Below are 7,055 nucleotides of genomic sequence, written 5' to 3' on the forward strand. Positions count from 1 at the left end.
GCTTAAGATAGAGGTAAGCTTAGGATTAAGAATCCTATAGAACTAAGATTTCTAGACACAAATAAGGACTATTAAAGAAATTGCGAGTAAGGCTTAGTAATAGGATTAAAACATTAATATCAAGATTAAGAAGTAAGAAGACTTTAAGGATCTACTTATAAGACGCAAACTAAAAGAAAATATAGAGGAATTTAGACAGAATCCTTATATAGTAAGAATAGAAACTAGATAAGAGATCTAGTATACTAGGTTATATAAGGGATAGAGCACCTATATAAAGAATTACTAATAGGCCTAGGGTAGGCACGCTAAGAGCTAAGTAGCTTACTAAACTAGAGGATAAAGAGGATCTAGGAATCCCTACTAGATTTAAAAAACAATATATAAAGGGCAGTTATAATATAGTAATAAGAAGATACTTCCTTATAGATAAGCTATATATACTCTAATAGCTATACTAAAAGTAGTATAGATAGCGATATAACGATAAGTAGAAAGATTTTTATATATAAGAGTTTTATGCCTAGAAGTATATCGTTATATAAAAGGCTAGCTCTAGCTTAAGACCTTAACGAGTTTAATAAGATTGCTAAGGATCTTAATAGTATGATGTTTTAACCAAAAAGTTAAGACAAGTATAAGGACTTTATCTCTAAGACGCTATATAAGATTTTAACAACTGCACTTTATTGGTAGTCTTAAGAACAGCAACGAAAGCGCTGGCCACGGCTCTCGCTTATAGTAAGTGAAATTCTCTTAATTCTAGTAATAAGCAATAAGCCAGAAAGAGTCTTTTTAGGAGGACGTTATATGGTATTATAGGAGAGAATGCAAATAGATCCTAAAACTCTTAAGAAAATAGAGTGTTTAAAGAATTGGCATTAGAGAAGAACTATAAGAGAAATAGGTGGGTTTTCTCTAAGTATTTAGCTATTATATAGTTAGGGGGGAAAGGTACCATAATATCCGCAATATCTGCAATATCCGTAATATCCGTAATATCTGCAATATCTGCTAAATTCTACTAAGTCTACTAAATTCTACCGAATTCTGCCAGTACCGAGTCCTATTCTACCTAGTTGGGGTAGAAAGCTCCGCATAGGGAACCTTTATCCTTATCAATTGCGATATTTTATACATTTTCTATTGGATAAAGGATATTTTATGCTCGCTTATTCGCATTATCTAAAACAACTCTACTACTTCCTGCTAAAGAACTAATTCCGTCTGACCAGCAGACGAACCCCTACGTCAGGAAAACGGGGAGTGGCGCAGGAAATTTGGTTTCGCTAAAAGTACTTTTGGGGCCCAGGGCTAGCTTTCCGCCATATTAGCCAAACCCTAGGGCTGTACGCTNGCTTTTNGCCATATTAGCNAAACCCTAGGGCTNTACGCTGGCTTTTCGCCATATTAGCCAAACCCTAGGGCTGTACGCTGGCTTTTCGCCATATTAGCTAAACCCTAGGGCTATACGCCAGCTTCTGGCTATAAAATAAATATTATTACTATTATTGCATTTATTGCTATTAGGGTATTAAAATTCTAAAGGCCTCCTGTAGGCTCCTAGTAGGCTTTTTAGCAGGCTCTTAGCAGGACTTTGATTTTCCTAATTATTTAAATCGTCCTACATAACAGTACCATCGGGTCCCCATTCTATTCCCAACAGCCTCTACACGTGCCTTTGTATACCCCTTATATACCTAAATGCCACCTTATTTTTTAACCTTTCTTTACCCTCCCTACCTAGGGAGGCACCAGAACGGCAGCTAGTAGAGGACTGTGACCAGAACTAGACGACGGTTGTTAGAACTAGATGACGGTCGTTAGAACCAGACGACGGTAGAACCAGACGACGACCATTTGAATGACCAGCCAGCGAACACCATAATCGATTCGATCGATCGATCGAATCGAACTAGAGCCTTGATATTAACCCATTACCAAATCGAATCGAATTAAGGCCTCCTAAGGAGGCACCCCAGATAACCACTGTTTGAATGTATAGCCGGTGAACGCCTGTAGAGAACGATTTGAATTAATTAGAGCCTTTAATCGGGCCGATCCCTTCCCTAAATTAAATCAGGTACTGACATGGCAGGCAGGCAGGCAGGCAGGCAGGCAGGCAGGCAGGCAGGCAGGCAGGCAGGCAGGTAGGTAGGTAGGTAGGTAGGTAAGCAGACAGGTAGGTAGGCAGGTAGGACTATCGCCAGAACCATGACCGTCGCCGGAGCCAGACGATAATCGTTTGAACGACCAGCCAGTGAACACCACGATTAATTTAATCGGTCAATCGAATTGAACTAAAGCCTTAATATTACCCTATTACTAAATTAAATCGAATCGAATCGAGGCCTCTTAGGGAGGCACCCTAGACAACCACTGTTTAAATGTACAGCCAGCGAACGCCCATAGAGAACGATTCGAATTAATACAATTAATCGCAATCGAATTAAGCAGAGCCTTCGATCGGGCCGACCTCTATCCCGAATTACAGATACAGACAGGTAGGTATAGATAAGTAGGTATGACAGGCAGGCATAGACAGGTAGGCACGAATAAGTAGGACAGTCAGATAGGCAGGACAGGTAGGACAGGCAGGACAGGCAGGACAGGCAGGGCAGGTAGGGCAGGTAGGGCAGGCAGGGCAGGTAGGGCAGGTAGGGCAGGTAGGGCAGGCACGCAGGCACGCAGGCACTAGGCCTAGTTAGGAAATCAGTACATAGCCGGCGGATCATCGGGAACGCCGCCAATTGACGATTTGGAGTCTGCGAGAGATATCCCTTATAGCTACCATTAATTTTAAATTTTAAATTTTATTATTTATTTTATAATTATAAATATTGCAGCTATAGGAAATATTATATAAAATGTATAAAATATATAAAATGTATAAAATGTATAAAACGTACGAAACGCATAAAACGTATAAAATATGCTAATGTTGCTAATGTTGCTAATATGGCCCCGGGCTAGCCCCGGGCTAGCGTAAATAAGTGTATATAAGCAGATCAGCGGATCCAGCTGAAATGACCCTGGGCCAGCCCCGGGCTAGCCCCTGGCTAGCCCCTACCACCCTCCCGTTTTCCTGACGTAAAGAACCTTAGCCTACTAGTAACGAGTAGGGTCTCTTACACACTTTACCGTATTTAAAAAACCTAATATTACTAAGACGCATTCTAAGCTAGCCAAATTCCTTACTAATTTAAATTAATAATACCTTAACGCAGTAAACTAAGCTATTGCTTACTGTCTTAGAACAAAATCTGCAGCTATTAAATACTCTAGTAAAGTATTTAGAGCCTATATTTACTTTAGAAACCCTAAAGAAGAAGACATTACCTTTTACGGAGCATCTAATGTAGTATTTGCGGACTATATAGAAACCAGACAGAGCTCTTAAGGATATCTTTTTATGCTATTCGGAGGACTAATTAATTAGAAAGCAACCCTACAGCAATTTATTACTCGCTCGACTACTAAAGTAGAGCTTTTCTCCCTATCTACTGCTACCGTTAAAATCATCTGGTGGTAACAATTCTTTAAGGCAATAGGCTTTAATTTAGAACGCGATTTTACCGTGCTCTGCGACAATATATAGACTATATGACTCCTAAGACAGGATACACCAAAGCTTAACACTAAGCTTCGATATATTAACGTCTATTAGCACTAGCTGAGACAGAAAGTCTAAGACAAAAAGATTAACGTCTAATAGGTCCCTATAGACAAGATGCCTACCAACGGCCTTACTAAAATCTTACCCCGTTAAAAGCACGAAGCATAGATAAAGCAATTAAATTTGGTAGATATTTGATATTAGATTAATACTTCATCTAGCAACTAGCAATATCCGCAATATCCGCGATATTCGCAATATCTGTTATAGTTACCCTATCCTTTTACTACTCCTAAATTGTATCTAAATTTCCTATTTTGGTATAGTCTCTACCTTCATTTTTGTTTTCTATAGCTTTAACTACACCGTTAAATCTGGGGGGGTGTGTAACCGACTACCGAGGCTCGCATTACCTCGTGGCTCACCACCTCGTGTATGTCTTACTACCTATTTTCATTACCTATTACCGACTGTAAGCGCTGTCTACCTCGGCAATTGTGCATCATCGTCATTATCTTCTTATTACCCACTTCGTGTATATATAGACGCTTTAGAGCTACATTTACAATCAAGTCGTTTATTTAATTCTTCGCACTACAAAGCTTACAAATAGTCAGGGGCTTGGTGGTCAGTGCATGCGTATATACACACGCGGTCTTTAACGGACTTTAGTAAAATTTAATTAATCTAGCAGAATTTGGTTAAAGCGTCGGAATTTATCTATTAAGTATTTCACTAAAACATTCCTACTATAACTAGGCTAGTCCCATTACAGCTTTAGGTTTAGTATTAGGTATAAAGTTAGTATTAGATTTAGGTGCGGGTTTTTTAAGTATCCTTTTTATAATAGAATACTAGTCCCTATAGTATTTTCGCGTAATAAGCTTAAGCTTTTACTCAGCGTGGGGTAGTATAGTACTTAGGGTCTATCTATAGGGTTTAGTGAATTTTTTAGATCCTTAATGGGTATTAGTGGAAGTCTTATATTAGTAGAATTTAGTAGAATTCCTAGGCTAGCGAAATTAGGTAGACTTCTTAGGTATAAGGTAGATTTTAGTAAAATTTTCAGATCCTTAGTAGATGTCGGTAGAATTCTTATATTAGTAGAATTTAGTAGATTCCTTAGGCGTAAATTAGACACTAGTAGAAATCTTAGGCTAGTAAATCTTAGTAGATTTCCTAGATTTTAGTTTAGGGTTAGGGCGGTATATTATAAAGCATTCTTTTCTATAATAAGGGGCAGTAAATAAAAGTTTAAGGTTATTCTAATTAATAATTAGTAGTAGTAGTTCTTTGATTAACGTCTGATACGGATCCTATCTTGGCCCACGCAGACTACTCCGTCACAGGGGGGAAAACTTATAATTTACATGAAGAAAACCCTGCAGTTAGGGGAGGAAAAACCCTATGAGCAGCCTCAGTAGGATAAAAAACCCCGATTTGCCATATTTGCACATAGCAGCGGCCCTACGGGCCTACTGCACGTCCTCCTCCTTAGATGTTTTAAACTCCTTAGGAACCACTACTTCCTTCTCTAGCTTATCAAAGCTAGGGTTCACTACGTCCCAGCTAGGCCTTGCTAATCGATTACTATGTCTTATTGTCTCTTTGTGTCCCATATCTTGCCCATCCCCTGTACGCTATCTCTTATATAGACCACTGCCATATACGCCTTACCTCCCCCCCCCTAGAGCCATCGAAGGCGTAAGGGGGATTCATCCGTTCTAACCACCGTAATACTAATAAGCGAGCGGGATATTGTGTTATTTGGGTATCTTTTGTGCCTAGGCCCCAGCTAGGCCCTCTCTAAGGGTCACCACTCCGTCGAAAGGAGACAGGGAAAACCGTGGGTCGCAATCCAAGCTGCTAGGTAGTATTTGGTAGTTGAAAACGGCGAGTGACCGCATGCTCCGCGGGCGACTGCCCTGGGGATCTAATTAATAATTACCTTATATAGCTTTATCTAGGGTTATTTAAGAATTACTAGGTAACTTAAGGTAGTAATAAAGAGCTTAATTAGTTCTTTATAGTTTAGATATTAGAGTTTTAAAGCTACTATATAAGTAATACGGCCTAAAATAGTGCGTTTGCTATTAAACCTAAATACATTAATATACTGGTTAAGGGGGGTTAGGGTAAAACTATTATCTTATATAAAGATTTTATTAATAAATCCTATACCGCTAGCTCCTATATTAATTAGGATTTAAGTATTAGCTTATTAACCGTTCTGCTAAAGGCGGTAGTTAATAGTTATGCTATAGTCCTAAGAGTTAGAGTTTATAATATTAAATACGTTTAATAAGATCTTAAGGCAGAGCCGTTTTAGAGAGTAACTTAGCTCTAGGATCTTCCTTTTAGAGGTAATTAGGGTAGAGTTTTTAAGGCGTATTAGTTATAGCTTTGTCCTTATAAGTAGTACTTATTAGTTACTAAGCTAGAACTAGATAAAAATTAGGGGCAATAACTAAAGGATTAGGGTGGTAGACTGCTAGCGTTAGCTATTTATAGATCTTTTTAAAAAGGGGCGGAGCAGTAGTTAGAGAGGTAAGAGTTACTTCTATATTTAAAGTAGAGGCCTAGCTTAATACGTCGATCTTATTTAAAGGACCCTAGTAGGGCGTATCCTAGGGTCCCAGTGTTAATATCTATAGCGTTAGGGTGCTTAGGCTAAGATAATAACTTAATAAACATTTATAGGGTTATTATATTATATTAAGAAGCAGGCTTTAGTATTAGGCGTAGTATATTATTATACTATTTATTAATAAAGTCTATGCAGGCATTAAGGGCTTCTAGTAAATCTACGCCTATTAAGGAGGTTTTTAGCTTAGGGCTTAGGGATTTAATAAGGCTGTTAATTAGTGCAGAGTCGTTCTAGCCTATTTTTCTTACGTAATAGTTAAATTCGGAGAAGTATACTAGGAAATTTTTTGTTCCTTAAGCTATGTAGTTTATCTTTTTTTAAGTAGTAGCTTAGCGGTTTAGGTTACTATATATAGCTTTAAAAAGTATAACTAGTGTTACGGACGCTTTAAGTACGATGTTATAACTACTTGGAGAAGAGATAGAAGAAGCTAGTTAGTTAATTTAGGCATGGTCTAGAATGGAGCCGATAGAACCATGTGATAAGGAATAGTAACCGAGGTTATATGATATGCTATGTATTAAACGAGAGGAACGAGAGGAACTTATATACCTTATATATAAGACGTATATTATATATAAGAAGGATTTTATAGGAGTACGGTTGTGTATTTAAGGACCCTTAGTCCCTACCTAGATAGTTCCTTCTTTATAGTAATTCTTAGAATATAATTAGAGTTAATCTGTTGGGCAACTACTCTACTAGTTGTTATTACGTTATTAACTTTTATACTTATATTTCCTACACACCTAGCCTAATAACGAGCCTATTGTAGTTCTTGCTACAAGGTTC

This window comes from Cenococcum geophilum, assembly GCF_001692895.1.
Source record: "Cenococcum geophilum 1.58 unplaced genomic scaffold K441scaffold_115, whole genome shotgun sequence".
NCBI classification, from domain to species: Eukaryota; Fungi; Ascomycota; class Dothideomycetes; order Gloniales; family Gloniaceae; genus Cenococcum; species Cenococcum geophilum.